Source organism: Micropterus salmoides, unplaced genomic scaffold (assembly GCF_014851395.1).
Source record: "Micropterus salmoides isolate LMB-PRFRI ecotype aquatic unplaced genomic scaffold, ASM1485139v1 Ms_hic_scaffold_4, whole genome shotgun sequence".
Lineage (NCBI taxonomy): Eukaryota > Metazoa > Chordata > Actinopteri > Centrarchiformes > Centrarchidae > Micropterus > Micropterus salmoides.
The window spans coordinates 7,565,346-7,580,550 of NW_024043372.1; the positions used below are offsets into that span (position 1 = coordinate 7,565,346).

Below are 15,205 nucleotides of genomic sequence, written 5' to 3' on the forward strand. Positions count from 1 at the left end.
AGGTGTGAGCTGAGGTGGTTTGGGCATCTAATATAGATGCCTCTTGCACCCTGTGGAGGTGTTCAAGGCCAGTCAACTGGGTGGAGACTTTGTGGCTGAAGGGATTACTAATGCCATCTGGCCTGGGAACACCTTGGGATCCCAGAGTAAGAGCTCAAGGTCGGGCCTGGGGAGAAGGATATATGGTCTACTTTACTGCCACCGGATCCGGACCCATTTAACCAGCAAAGAACTGATGGAACTCAGTGGTGAGCATGAGCAGAAGTAGCTGTCAGAGCTAATTAGCCAATAGAAAGAGTACCATCTATAGCAGCTCGATCAAAACCCAAAATAGAAGATTTCACCATCCATCCATCCATCCATCTTCATCCACTTATCCGGGATCGGGTCGCGGGGAAGATTTCACCATTCTGTTTTAAATTTTTATTATCAGACAAGGGATTTGCAGATTCAGATTCACATTTAAAGGGAGTTGTCTTCGCTAACTTATGAAGGCAATGAAAGTAAATAGAGTTGTCATCTCAAGATGACAGAAGTGATATATAACCAGGAAATGCTGCTGTTGCACAGTTGCCTACAAAACGACCTCCAGAGAATGATACTGGCTGTGGGAACCGCAATGAACTGTGGGACGATTTACAGCTCAGTCCAAAAGCTTGGTGTAAAACATAGAGAGTCATTGTCTGGTGTTTTGTGTGTGTGTTTGCTGGGCCCAGACTCACGTTGAGACTTCAGAACCCAGCCAGTACCCCGCTCCCCACCACACACACACACACACACACACACACACACTTTCACTAACCACTTACATAACACACTCTCCTATTTTAAGACCATGTACATTTCCACTGGGCTGACTACCTATTAAATCCACTGCTCTCCTCCATCCACCACATTTCTTTCTCCTCTTTTTCTAATCTCCTCCTTTTGCTTTCCTTTGTCCTTTCCCTCTTCCTTGTTTCCTCATGTCCTCTGTACTCCTCCTCCTCCTTTCTTCCTCTTCATCCTACTTCGCTCTCCTCCACCTTTTTCCTCTGCTGTTCACATATTTTGTGCTCTTCCATCTCCCCACTTTTTACCCCTTTTGACTTCTTCTTCTTCTTCTCTTCTTAACTGTCCTTTTCCATCACTTTCATGTTAGACAAATAGAAATAGAGAGAGAAAAGTGGGAAATAAGGAGAGGAAAAGGGAGGGAGGACGGGAGAAGGGGAGAGAAATGAGAGGCAGACATGGAGGAAGTATGAAGTAAAACAGGGTAAAAGAAAGACCGGTTAAACGTTTAAAAAAAAAAAAAAAAAAAAAAAAAAAGGTAGGCTACCATATGCAAGAATGTGAAGCGATTTACATAAATGAATTGCATTGTATTGCCAATGTATGAATAGATTGTAATGTAACTTAAACCTTTCTCTGTTGCCCATAACAGCCTGTGGAGTGATTTCTGCGTTAAGGATGTGACGTTTATATTCGTTCCCAGTTGGAAATTAGCTGCTAAAGCTGCTCTTTTTATCAAAAGGGACTGTCCACGATATTATAAACAAATAAACTAAACTAAGTGCCTTCTCTTCTGCTCCGCTAGAGTGCCAGCAGTATGTAACTCTAGCTAACATTAGCTTAGAAATACAGTCCGCTAACATCAACAAACAACTGGCACAGGGTCCAACACAAAGTCCAAAGTCAAAGCTATGTCTCTGCAATATGACGATATCAATTGACAGTAGAAAACTTCTATAGTTTAAAAATTATATTCCATTGTTTATTTTGTTTTGTCGCAAATTCCACACTTTACGGTAATATTTTGGCAAGAGGATGACACTTTGCAACTTGTTGCAGTTAGTTTTAAAACTAACTTAGTGCGGTAACTTTTTCCACACATGCTGGTGTTGCAGGAAAGAAATTTGCATTCAGAATAAACAAACATGGAGGAGAGTGAGGAGCTCATATCCAAGAGAGAAGTCTGTTGTATGGATGAGCCACACTATTCACTATTCCAGCAGTTCCAGCAATGATGTGTGTGTTAAGTAATGTAGAATTACTTGCCCACAGACATTCAGCTAGTTCAGCAAGAATAGGATGGAGCTGCTGTGCTGGCTCTTGGACCGTCTTGTCCTCTCATGTTAGCAGCAAGAAACTATAGTTTGCTAACTCACAACCTAGCTAAAATTTGTTACTTAACTTGCTGTGTTGTTCAGTTACTGTTAAGATTTCCAACAGTAACTGAACATTGAATTCAGCGAATTTAAATAAATGTAATCGATATCGGGATCTGTATCGTTATTAGGATATGAAATGACCTATATTGGGTTATGAGATTTTAGTCATATTACACAGCCCTAGTCAGGCTAACATTACTGTAAAGCATGCGAAAAATATTATAATATTGTGGTTTTAGCTAGCTAATAAAAGCTATCGTTAGTTTGCTTGCTAACAGGGACAAATTTCTAGCTAGCTAACGTAGCAAAATACAGTTTTATGTCCAATTCATCCAGACTCGCAGGGCTGATCTGGTTGGTAGATTGGTTGGCTTGCCGTTTTAACGTTGCTTTATCAGCTGGTGTTGCTGGTTGCACCTGGAGGCTATCCTTAGCTTGGTTGCTCGCTAAGGTTATTGCTTGCAAAATATTATCCGAGTGCATTATCAAAGTGGCTTGATGACACATCTTTCTTCTTCTTCTCTCTAAGATCCACGCTGGGTTAGTTTAGCTTTTTACCGTGCTCTCTGGTCCGATCACAGTGCTTGAGGCGGTTACTTAAAATTAAACATGTCACAGAAAGGTCATAGGATGAGAGAGTGACAAGAAAAGTGAGTCACATGCAGATAAAGAAAAACAGATGTGACCAATGCAGATAAAAAAACTGAGCAAGATTAGAGACAGCACAGAATGGTGGACAGAAATGTCAAGTGTAACAAAGAGTATCACAACATGAATGAGTGTGCATGTGAGAGATACAAAACAAACAGTGCAACAGAGATACCAGGAAATATAAAATGTTAAAAGAAACACAGGGAGGTCTGTACCTTTCAGTCTTATCTATACCCAACAGTCAGTTGATTCTTGGTAATTCTTTGGGGGGGGGTTGCATTCTGGTACTACATGAAGTCACATCAGGTCAATGAGCTTCAGTCCTGTTTACACAAACTGCCATCCTCCATCTTAAAATCACACACTACAGCACCTAAAATTAAACTTAGCGTTAGTTCAGGAAGGCAACAAAGTCAAGCTCAGCTCACAATCTCAGCTAGATAGCAGATCTCAAAGCCAGCCCACATCAGCTGATGGCTCAGCAGATTTCCTCTTTGCATCCATTGGCAAGTCTCATACAAGGCGCCTTATTTAAGCTGCTTTAGCCTCCATACCCATGCTGCTTTCTCTGCAAGCCACTTTGCAACCCGCCTCCACCCCAGCTCCTCCTTTTCATGCTGTGTCTGACAAATCAATGTAATTTGTGTTGTCATTGATGCCTGCTCTGTTCTGCACCCTAAGGGGTCTTTTCTGCTGCCCTCCCTGCCTTAAGGCTTTCCACACAGGCACACAGAATGCATGTAGAAGGGCAGGTAGGTTCTTGCCATACCGCCAAACGTAACTTACTAAGGATCAAAATAAAAGCTTTCTCTGACTAAAGTGGTCCTGATTGAACTAAGATTTGCATCTAGACTGTCAGAATATGACATGGCCTGTTTTCATGAAATTATCTGTAACCAGCAGGTAAGTGTAGTATCAGTTCTTATTTAACTTATTTTAGTTGTTCTGAAGGGGTTTGCCATGACAGAGGTCCCTCCTCTTATGCTGAGTGAGTCCATTTAGCACTAAGCTGGAGTTTATCATGAATTATGAGCCTGGTGCATGGGTATGCCAGCTTTTATCGATTTAACCCCACATTCATGTTATATTAGATATGTAGTAAGTACAAACTGCTAACTCACAAATGTTACATGAACACTGTGGAAGTGGTAATTCTAAAAATTAAAAAGGAACTACTCAAGGTAATTTTAGCATCAATTAGGACTCTAGCCACCAAACCCCATTCATTTGCACATTTTGTTTTTTACTCTTTCTACTGCTAGGGACATTGAGTGTTCCATTAAAGGGAATAGAAAGTAATCAGTTAAGTGCAATCCAATCAGACCACGCAGTCAACATGGCAGTTTAGCATCGCAACGTATTATGAAGTTTGCAATATTTTTTTACAGCATATCCTATAACAATGGATTTTTATATTTTAAACCTGCAGTCACACATGTATGGCCACATGCGGGCAACATAAAGAAGCTGTGAACAGTGACACGTATAAGTTGATGAAGCAAACTTGTTAGCAAACAGTTGTCTATTTAACATCCAATGAATACTGTGCATTTTTTAGTTTTACTTTGCTCTTCAACAACTCCTTAGGGAAATAATGGGCTCTTTAGCTACAAAATATTTCACTAAGTTCACATGCTAATCGCTAACTGTCTGCAATTTGGTGCTGAGCAAGTAGTTTTTGGTGGGTTGTTAGACATTTTTCTGACATTTATAAACACAATGATTAAATCGAGAAAATAATCAGAAGATTAGCTAATGAAAATAATCGTCACTTGCATCCCTACTTTGAATGCGTTTACCATATTTGTATAAAGTGACTTCCTTACTTTGGCACTATCTGGTGGTAGCCAAGAGAATGACACCATCGTATGCTGCTGATAGCTACACATAAAGCAAGGATTATACCTTCAACATCCGCGAGTACGCGAGGGTCCGCGTGACAAAAAAATCGTCATCAAAGGGGGTACGGGTAGGCTCTGTGCGGACGTCTGCGTGACTCCCGTTTTTTATGACTGCGTGGCCGACTACGCTACCAGGGCACCAACTGATCACGTGTGCTTTGAAGTATATTTGAGGCTTTAGGCAACCACTTTCATCACGCTTAGATGGGGTGGTGATGGAGCAGTGGATAAGACTCATGCCTTTGGTGTGAGAGACCCGACTCAATCCCCACTATGACCCTGAGCAAGACACTTAATCTCTAGTTGCTCCTGAGGCGTGCAACATCTGACATAAATAGCAACTGTAAGTTGCTTTGGATAAAAGCGTCAGCTAAATGAATAAATGTAATGTAAAACCTTCCATGATTCTCATCACTTCAAGGATTTCTCATTAGTGCAGACTTAAAGTTGAGCTTGATGTTGGAAATAGCAGCCTGACGAAACAATCTCAATGCAAAAGCTCCACCCATTCGCATGCTGTGGAGTTTTTTTTTCCCACGCACACTTTGTCAGCAGATTAACTTTGCTCAGTTGCCATGAAACTATAGATGTTTAATAGTTGCTTCTGCTTGATGCTCACATTTCTGGTTATTCTGATTTTTGATACAGGGTTTATCAACATAAATCAACATATTTGCTGCTTTCACCTCCAGCTGTCATGGTAAATTAAATCTTTCAAAGCAGCTGACCACGATTATTAGCTGTTCAAACTACAACTAGAACACAGTTAAACAAAATCACCCAAGATTAATGGGGCAGCGCTAATTACATTAAAGACATGTACTAATGTGAGTGTGTGAGTGAGTGGATCATATTGGTTAATGGGGACAGCAACAGTGAAGTTCCAGCCAGAGTAAAAGTCAAGGACACACAGTCATAAAAGTTTGACAGCAGCGCCTGCAGAGTAACTGGGTGATGTTGTTTTTTCACTGGGTCATGTTTTTGTAGAAAGTACTCACCAACACATCCACACGCTAATAACCTCAGATTACTGACTTGATTCATCAGTAAAAAAAAACTGCTGTTAATAAATCAGCTTTCAGTGCTGCTTAGACAGGCTGACAGGAAGAAGACAAACAACCATTACTCGTGTGCCTTTGCTGTTCTACCCTGTTTTTATTTCCTACTTCACCCTTTTAAAAATGATATTTTAATGTTTTTTTCTTAATTTTTCCTACGTTGCTTTTATGTTTTGGGTAAAGCACTTTGAATTGCCTTGTTGTTGAAATGTGCTACATTCAAGTATTTTTTCACTTAAATAAATGTCCATTTGGTATAACACAGCACCTGGCAAATCTATCTGATCCATGAAAGCTTTTAAATTTGATACTGTAAACATGCAACTGGATACTTTCCCCATGAAATATTCTGCGGCACAGAGGATGACATGCATTTCATGTGTAAAAGTGATGCTTTTTTCAATAACTTCATACTAAGACTGGCTGGGCAGCAAGAGAAAGTACACCACCTACAGACAACATAAAAGAAATCAAAGATCTTGAGGATTACCACCTTAAATCTTGGATCATGCAACCTTAAAGTACTTCAGAGTGTTTTGTGTTTACACATTCAATTACTGACACATTACACTCTTCTGATCAATTCCCACCAGCCTGCTCAGATGCGTCACATCACAGAACACATTCAAGCTCAAGCTTGTGCGCAGATATACGGAAACTTAACTAGCTCTCAAACACCCACAAACCCAGGACACAAAGAGAGCATTATAGTCAACCCTGAGGTGAGTCTCTGGATGCGATAGCTCTGATTTTATACTGAGCTCACAGTGGCCGCTTCAAATGTGTCACACATTAGCTCAATGGGGACTGTACAGTAACCCCGATTAGATTAAACTCAGGGCCAGGAGCTCTCACACACACACACACACACACACAGCTTTGTGTCTGCATAGTAATGACCAAGGGGGGGACCTGTAAACCAGTTTATCAGCCAGTCAGTTTCATCCAGCGTATGTTCCACCCCAACTACAGCTACAGTGAAACAGTCCCAAAAATTGTATGTTACACTTAGCGAATTTTCTCTGCTACCTTTACATTTACCTCTAAGTGTGGTTGGTCACCATATCTTAAAGAGCTGCCAACCAGCAAGAAATACTTTACTCTTTACCCTGAACCAAAAACTAATAGTTTTGCCATGTAGATTGCAGTTTTTCATCTATTAATACAAGGTTTACACTTTGCTAATAAATTAATTCCATAAGAAGACTTTGGGTAATTTTCCAGTGTTGAAATTTGAAAAAAATACCGCAAAACTGCTTTCAAAAAACACCCCAACTCAAGAAACTGCAGCTTTTATTAAACCAATAAGACCCAATGCAGCAACCATAATCAAAATGACAAATCGAAACTATCTGTGTTTCAAAAAAAGTTGCACTACATGCATTACACATGTGAGGCGCACAAAAACGGGCTATAGCCTACTTCCTCTACAGTGTCAACAACACACAAGCCTGTATTTGCCAAATTATCTGAAATATAACTGCGGGATTTCTGCATATTAAAAGGATGCTCTAAACATATTCCATAATCGGGTCTTTATTGTCACAGCAAGTGTTTAATCACTGAGGCTTTCCAACAAATACAGTTTGCCAAAATAAACCAAATGATCCGACAGAGAGAGACAGCATGAGAAAGAGAGAGAGGACAGGAGGAAGCGAGACAGAGAGAGTATCTGACGGACACTGTTAAAATATAGGCTAAAGAGAGAGGTAGAGAGACATAAGAGCAGCACCACCGAGAGTGACAGAGGGGGCTCGTGGTTATGGGAAGCAGCGCACGATGTGCAGCGTGCGACTGAGCATCTCCGCTATCTCACCGCTCTGAGCGCTTCACTTCCCTTTTCTGGTATAGTTCAACAACGGCAGAAAATGAATAAATTAGGCCCTACATGACTATTTCCTTGAATGTAACACAAACATAAAAACACAAAGGCTGTCCGTGTACATAAAACTAAATAACGACTAAAGACCTGAAAGTCTAAAAAGCGGCACATCCTAAATCGACATCCTAAATATAGCCTACGGAAAAACAAAGAATTAACAATAAATTAAAAAGAAATGATCCATTAAAAACATTTCACACGTGAGAGAAAGAGTCTAAACATGAAAAACACATGGAAGAAAAAACAAATCACAATTTGCAGATCAACCCCGACCGTATTGCATTCAAACCTATTAAGAAAATGCAAATCCACCAGCGATCCTTCCTGAGCACACGGATAAACGTAGATTGCAGCCTTTACCAAAATCTACATCGCAGCTTCCCCACTAAACACATCCCTGCGCACACACTACCACCAGTAAGACCACCAATAAATACAACAAAACATTGCTAATTGACATCTCAACCCATACATGCACATAAACTCTTCTTAATTGCTCTTGATGGCTTGCAAAAACTACCCTCATTCAGACACAATACAGATACAAATAAACGCATTCAATCATATTTCTAATAAAATGATAAGAAAACGAGTGTCACCCACAGCCATGCCTTATAGGTGTGCAACAAGGATGTCGTTTTTCAGTTACCTGTTCTGTTGATGTAATTATTTTGTTCTTTTAATGTCCTTTGAGTGCAGTCCCTTGTTTTCGTCTTGTCCGTGTCCTCCTGTGTCTGTGTGAGCGACTGAGGGCTAGATGCGTCTGTAGCCTATATTTTAGCCTGCTTATAAGCCTCTCTTTCTGACCTTTGTCTCTTAAAACTGAGGGACCGGAGACATCATCGGCAGTGGAAAATCACCGGCCTGCCTCCTCTCAGAGCAACAGGAGAGCTGTGTATATGTTGCCTTCAGGGCCTGCAGACAATTGTAAGACCGTCATTCCACGAGCGAAGCAGTACAAATTGGACTTGGAAATGAGGCATTTTAAGGCATTCTTCTTGCTTTTTATTTTCTTAGACAGCAAGTGACAGCTGACAGGACTTGTTATTATTGTATAAACCTTACCATTTCTTTTAAAAATTTAAACAAAAGTTAAATAGCAATTACATCAAATATAAAGACTTAAAGTGTCGGCCAACTCTTTTGTTGCTCTAAAGTTGGAGCCCACCTCTGTTTGAAATGTGGATGCCAGTATAAAACGTGAAACATAAACATGCCTGACGCACCTCATGCAGTCTGTCCCATGCTCCATTTTATCATTAACTGACAACCATAAAGGCTCTGCTAAGCGTTTTCAGTTTTCAAACTCGGAGTGGCGTTTTTCCGAGCAGCACTTGAATGCACGTTAAAGTGGCAGTTCCCACTACCAATTTTACGGGTTGGTTGGCATCTTAACCGGCTCTCACGGGCACACGCTCAGATTGTCGCACGCTCCCGGCAACCCTAAACCACCCTGCTACCCCCCACACCCTCACCCCCGTGCAGTGCACGCGGCGGTGGAAATAAAGGAACCTGATGTGGGCTCCGTATAGCTGATTCTCCACTCAGAGGAACAGCAACAGCACTATTTCTTACTGAAAAGAATATTGTTTGTTTCAGTTATTTCAATCGTCATTCAATCATTAACTCATGGGTTGTTTTATCTGTTGAATGTCTACAGTGCAGGGTACAGTTTAAATACTATTTTCTAATAGCAGATTTCTGCACATGCAAGCACAGACAAATGTGGTGGCTGTGGCTCAGGAGGAGCGTGTCACCCATTAATAGGAAGTTCGGCAGTTCGATTGCTGGCTTCTCCAGTCTGCATGTCGAAATGTCCTTGGGCAAGATACTAAACCCTAAATTGTGAGTGTGTGTGTGTGTGTGTGTGTGTGACTGATTAGATTATGTTTCTGATGAGCAGTTGGCACCTTGCATGGTAGCCTCTGCCATCAGTGCATAACTATGTGTGAATGTGACATTTAAAGTGTTTTGAGTGGTTGGAAGACTAGAAAGGTGCTATACAAGTACAGTCCACATTATACAAATGTCATGTCATGCCTTTTGCATGCAAAAAGTTGACAATAAAGTATTTTGTGTCTTGCTACCACTGTAATGTTCCTATTGCCTACGGCTCTGTCCTTGGAGCTAAATGACTTTAATTGTATTTAATGGTGACTGTAGTGTTCTATGTTATATTGTATCTCTGTCGCACTTAATAATACATTTATACCTATCTTGTCTTTTCTGCCTATATTGTCTCACCATACAAAATTACCATACAAAAAACTATGTTTGGCTGTAATATTTGCTTACTGTCTTAAAACCTATTTAAATCTAGCCCTATCCTTAGGAAAAAACACCTAAAATAACATTCCCAAAATGAAGCAGGTATAACTACTCAACCATTAGGCATAAAAGCATTTTCTTTTTTCTTTTTTTTCTTTGGTAGGTCAGAAGCTAATGAATTTAAATCCATTGTAAGCAAATGTATTTCTTTTACCATTCCAGAGTAATTGGAGATCCAATAAAGGGAAAGATTAGATTTTCATCCTTCCTTATAAAATCTAAATTTCAAAGGCAGTATCACCATTATTGTCGATAATAATAACTGAATGTCTTTCCCTACACCTTGACTACAACTGCAATTGTACATTTGATGATGGTTTCCATGTTTTGGCCATGTTTACTATTAACATGTTGACATGTTGAAAACTTTTTATTTCTATACAACCACGTTACAAATAGCATAAAAATCCCCAAAGCATTGAAATTTTAATAAATGCAATGAATACTAATCAATATTCCTATGACACAAGAACTCCATGCTATACAGGTAGATGAATGGAGAATTAAAGGTCCCAAAGTAGTGTGTTAGATATCAAAATACTCCTCAAAAATATCTAAATACTCCTCTCAATGAGTGGTACCATGGTCTTGTTTTTCAGTGCTACGAGTCAGACACAACATGGTGAAAAACATTGTATGTTCGAATGGACCATTGGAGCTCCATCATCTATGTCAGCTTAAGAGGGCAGAGGGTAGCTGGAAATTTTTCTAGGAGGCACTGTGCTATCGGAGCATGTGAACAGCACAGATTATTTGGGACTACACCTACAAAAACAGCAAAGGTAATACATAATTCGTAGTTGTAAATGTATACCGTATGTTTGTTGTTGTTGTTCTGCGACAGGTTATTTCGTGAGTTTAGGTCGTACTGTTATATCAGTTACACAGCCGATTTCAGTTGATTAGTAATGTTATGTAATTTACGTAATTTACAAACTTAAGTAACGTAACTGAATTTATAATTCTTATAACTATGCCAAAGGGTAACCAGGGCATTAAAAAGTGACACCAATGAGTCTTGACAAAGCGTCCACATTTACTAAGCGCATTTATAACAAATATGCTAAAATTTATGCCGTGACTCCTAATCTTTTTACTTAAAGGGATGGTAAGCAAGTGTAATCCAAAAAAAAATTTGTTAAATTCAGCAAATGTTTCCTTATGGTTCGCTAGCTCCCCATTTTAACCAGGTTTTCCTACACAGCCCTGGGTCTGCAAATGGAACACAAAGAAAGTGGTGCAGACCTTCCCCACAACATTGTTCCAGCCAATCAACAACAGGTGGTGGTAGGACTCTAGACACTGTCCAGAAGGAGAGATGGCTGAGAAACGGCCAAAGAGGAAAAAGTCTTGAGAGTATAAATGGTGAAACAAGTTATTGGACCAGTCAAGGAGAAGAACATTGGTAAGGGTATTCAATGCTGGAGAAACCCCTGAGATTAGATAGGAATGAAAACCGGTGCGGAGGTTGCTCTGTTTCTGCTCGACAGGTGAGTAACATTGGCTTTGCAGTTTCACACAAACGATAGGTCAGTATAGTCTTGTCCATTTGTTGTCATGTTTGTGATAGCTGATCCCAACTGGTTAGCTCTGCTGCAGCAGTAGCAATAGTTTGCTAACCCACAACTAAGCTAAGCGTGGTTACATTCCGTGCTGCGTGTTTGTCTGCTCTAATGTTACATGATAGTATTTATCCGTAAAACTTTTGCGAAGGGTCTTATGGCCACGAAGAACAAGTTTTGCTAGGACAGTGGGATTATTTGGGTTGATCATAATACGAAATGTTATACTAGGTAGCCTAATATCGTTCCTTGTTCGCTTTACATCTGATACAAACATATCCTCTTGTCAGTCACAATATTTTTGTAAAAACACTTTCAAATAAGTCTCGCTAGTTTTTTAATCCATTGTGTTTTGAATGCTGTGTTTGTGTGATTGCATGTTGTTTATTTGATGATGTTTGTTACAGGTTTGTTGTATTTGTTACAGGTCGCCTAGGCAATGCACATCCATGAATTTGGGGTAATGTGGGGGAGCACTGAAGACGAGGGGGTGTATATGTTTGGCAGTTGAGTTCAAATATCAACAATCTTCCTGCAGAATCACTTAGTATCCTTAAAAAGGAACCTTTTTGGCCAGTGGAAATTCAGACTTGTTTAGTGCATCAGTTAGCACTCTGCAAAACAATCAGAGGGTGAAAGGTCAACTTGAAAACCTACTTTTAGCTCGAAGCATTAATTCATTCCCCTGCAGCTTCTTTACTTTCTGTGGTCGAGCATTTTCAGCTTTGCAAAGGAAATAACCTGTTGAAAAGAGTAGGTGAATGATTTGAATATTTTGACAGACATGGTAATGTTGAGGCTGGCAAAATGTCAATGTGAATGTGAGGAACAGAACAAGGCTTGTTTACATACCTGATACTATATTCAAGTAAGGCACATAAAAATTATTACCAAAATTGTCTGTTGTCGTTTGGGTTGCAGGCTCAGGCATTTCTGCCTTTAGTTTTTTACTAAATTAATGTACTTATTCACTTATAAGCAGTTTTGGGAAGCATTTCACTAAGGGCCATGATGGAAAATGACTTGTTCTACTGGCCAAATTACTCTCACTTGACCAGCTCATTCCACATCAAGAGGCAATGTGTTGACAGCTAGTGTTTAACTTTGTCCTAAAAACTCTTTATCTCCACATCTTATCTCGAGCCCTTCACTGGTAGAGAATGTCACCCACCATTGTTTTTCAAACACTATCCTACTACTGTATTTACACTGACATTATGTAATAACATAGAGAGAAACCTTCCAGATGTATGGTGTGGTTTTAGTAGTCACAAGTAGGCCAGAGGGTTAGGCAACAAAATTACTTGGTTATGTTTAGGCAATAACTATGTGACAAAAGTCAGTATCGCTATTTCACTTAAACCTCTAAATAACTTCACATTGATTTAATTTCACACGGGACTTGAATGCCAGTTCCCCGATCAAATGACCTACACTGTTGTTTTTTTTCATATTATAGCAGACATTTGCAATGAACCAAACTACTTATTTTATTAATACAAATTAATTTTGCTATTTGCAAAATTAATGAATCTCATTTTTCCAACTCATTTCACTAAGTAAGACACCAAAAACTCTTATAGAATTAGTATAATATTATTCATTGACTTTTTTTTATCATGAAATTAAATAGTCAATAAAAAAAGTTACCCACTTTTTAAACCACTTAGAAATTTGATCTAATTCAGAATTAGCCTGTTATTAGTAACATCAGCAAAAAGTAACAGAAACAGAGATGACGAGCCTGTAAACAAGTCATTATAGTAAATGTAAATTGAATTACCACAAATTATTTAAAAAACAACAAAAAGGTAACTGTATCCTGTGGAGATACATTGTGAAATGACAATGTATGAATTTTGTCCTTGGCAGGGGAGTTTGTGGTGCTCTGCAAGGTTCAGATTCCCACTATTTTAGACATTATTCCTTTGTGAAAGGGACTACTATTTGAGGAACATAAATTCTTGAAAAGCATTTTTAAATAGATATATTTTTGCTCTTGATGTTTATGAATGCTACCAGTTAATGTTCCTGGGCGCCACATGCACTCTGGTTCAGGACACCCACTTGTACCCGCAATGGAGCTTTATCTATTCAGAGTAAATGGGCAGTGCCCATGTGTTGCTAAAGTTAACCAAGAAACTGGCACGCTCACAGGCCAAAGCAGTGGGGGGAAGATAAGGATGGTTTCTGTTATACTGCTTTGTAACTGTAATAACATCTCATAAAATGTAGAAAAGGAAACTAAACAAACTAGTGGTTTGATACTGAATCCTGGACATTCTGCACCTTCCTCCACTGAACTCTGTCATTGGACGACAATATTTCTCAGCCTCTCCGTAGGCAGTTAATTTCCACTTCTTGATGATGAACCCATTGACCCCATGTGACCCCTCCTCCGTGACACACACACACACACACACACACTCTTACTGTTTTTATGTTTATTTTATTTTTATTTTTTAATATTCTTTTATTTTATATTTTTTTTAACACACACACGTTTACTGTTTTATTTTAATTTATTTAGTTTTTATATTTTTATAGTTTTTTATATTTTATATTTACTTTTTTTTTAAAGTTTAAATTTTTAACACACACACACGAACACACACTTTTATGTTTTATTTATTTTATTTTATTTTATTTATTTGATGAACCATATAAATTAAATTCAAAACACACACACACATGCTTACTGTTTTATTATTTTTATTTAAACACAAACACAGTTTATATTTTAAGCTTTGGCAATGTTGTTGTTTGACATTCATGCAATACCCTGGACCATATTTACACGAATATCTCTGGCAGCAACAAAGCCCCCCCCCCATCACTACTGGCTTTTAGAAACAAACCGTTCCATATTTGCCTTGTCACTTTGACATAACACCTGTACCTAGGAGAGTAATATGGATTGCGTTAGCTTGTGAAGTAATGTGGAAAGCCATACAACTATAGTATTTTGCAATGGATAACTTTAGCAACTGGTCAGTGTTAGCCGGAAAGCTAACGTTATCTAACTTGAGCCAACTAACAGTTGCTGTGTGTACATTTCAGTATCAGTAGGCAAGAGCCTCGGGAGCGCACATGCAGAAAATCCAACCTTATTTCTTCACTTAGGATGCAGCATGGTGGCTGTTCCAAGCCAAAGAGAAGGCAGGTGTTTGGTTCATTTTTATGTGAGGTTACAACCCATTTATAAATGGGCAATAAAAACTGCCTTCTTTTGTTGGATCCTTCCGTTTTTAAAACAGGGCAGTGATTTTTTTCTATTGTCAGACAACCAATGAATCACCTGTGTTTGGCCATGATTTTGCTGTGAAGTGAAGACAGATCTGTAACTTTATAAATGGACAGGTAGAGAGCACTTGCTCTGGCTCTGATTGAGGGTGAGAGGTTCCCCCAATATATTTAAATGTTGATTATATTATACTGCTTCTTGCTCACATGTATTCAGCTGATTTAGGTTTTGTAGGCCAATATTTTAGTGATGTTTGGATCTCATTCACTAATTAAAATACTTAGAAGAAGATGTATGGCAGAGGGCAAAAGCACGTACATCCCAGCATTTGATGTGCCAGGGCTCCATCACGTTTTGCGTCAGTTTCCATTATCACTGGAAGTTTTTCAGATGCATTTATTGAATATTGAGTGCAAGCAGCTCCAAGGC

General features: G+C 39.1%; 1 protein-coding gene across 1 annotated transcript in view; it reads right to left on the reverse strand.

Moving 5' to 3' along the window:
- LOC119885976 (sodium- and chloride-dependent taurine transporter-like) overlaps positions 1 to 8,487 on the reverse strand; it is a 40,926-nt gene extending 32,439 nt beyond the window's left edge. The window contains exon 1 of the mRNA XM_038696368.1: positions 8,292 to 8,487. The gene's annotated coding sequence lies outside the window, so the exon portion shown is untranslated. The remainder of the gene's footprint in view (positions 1 to 8,291) is intronic.
- Between the last annotated feature and the right edge of the window lie 6,718 nt (positions 8,488 to 15,205).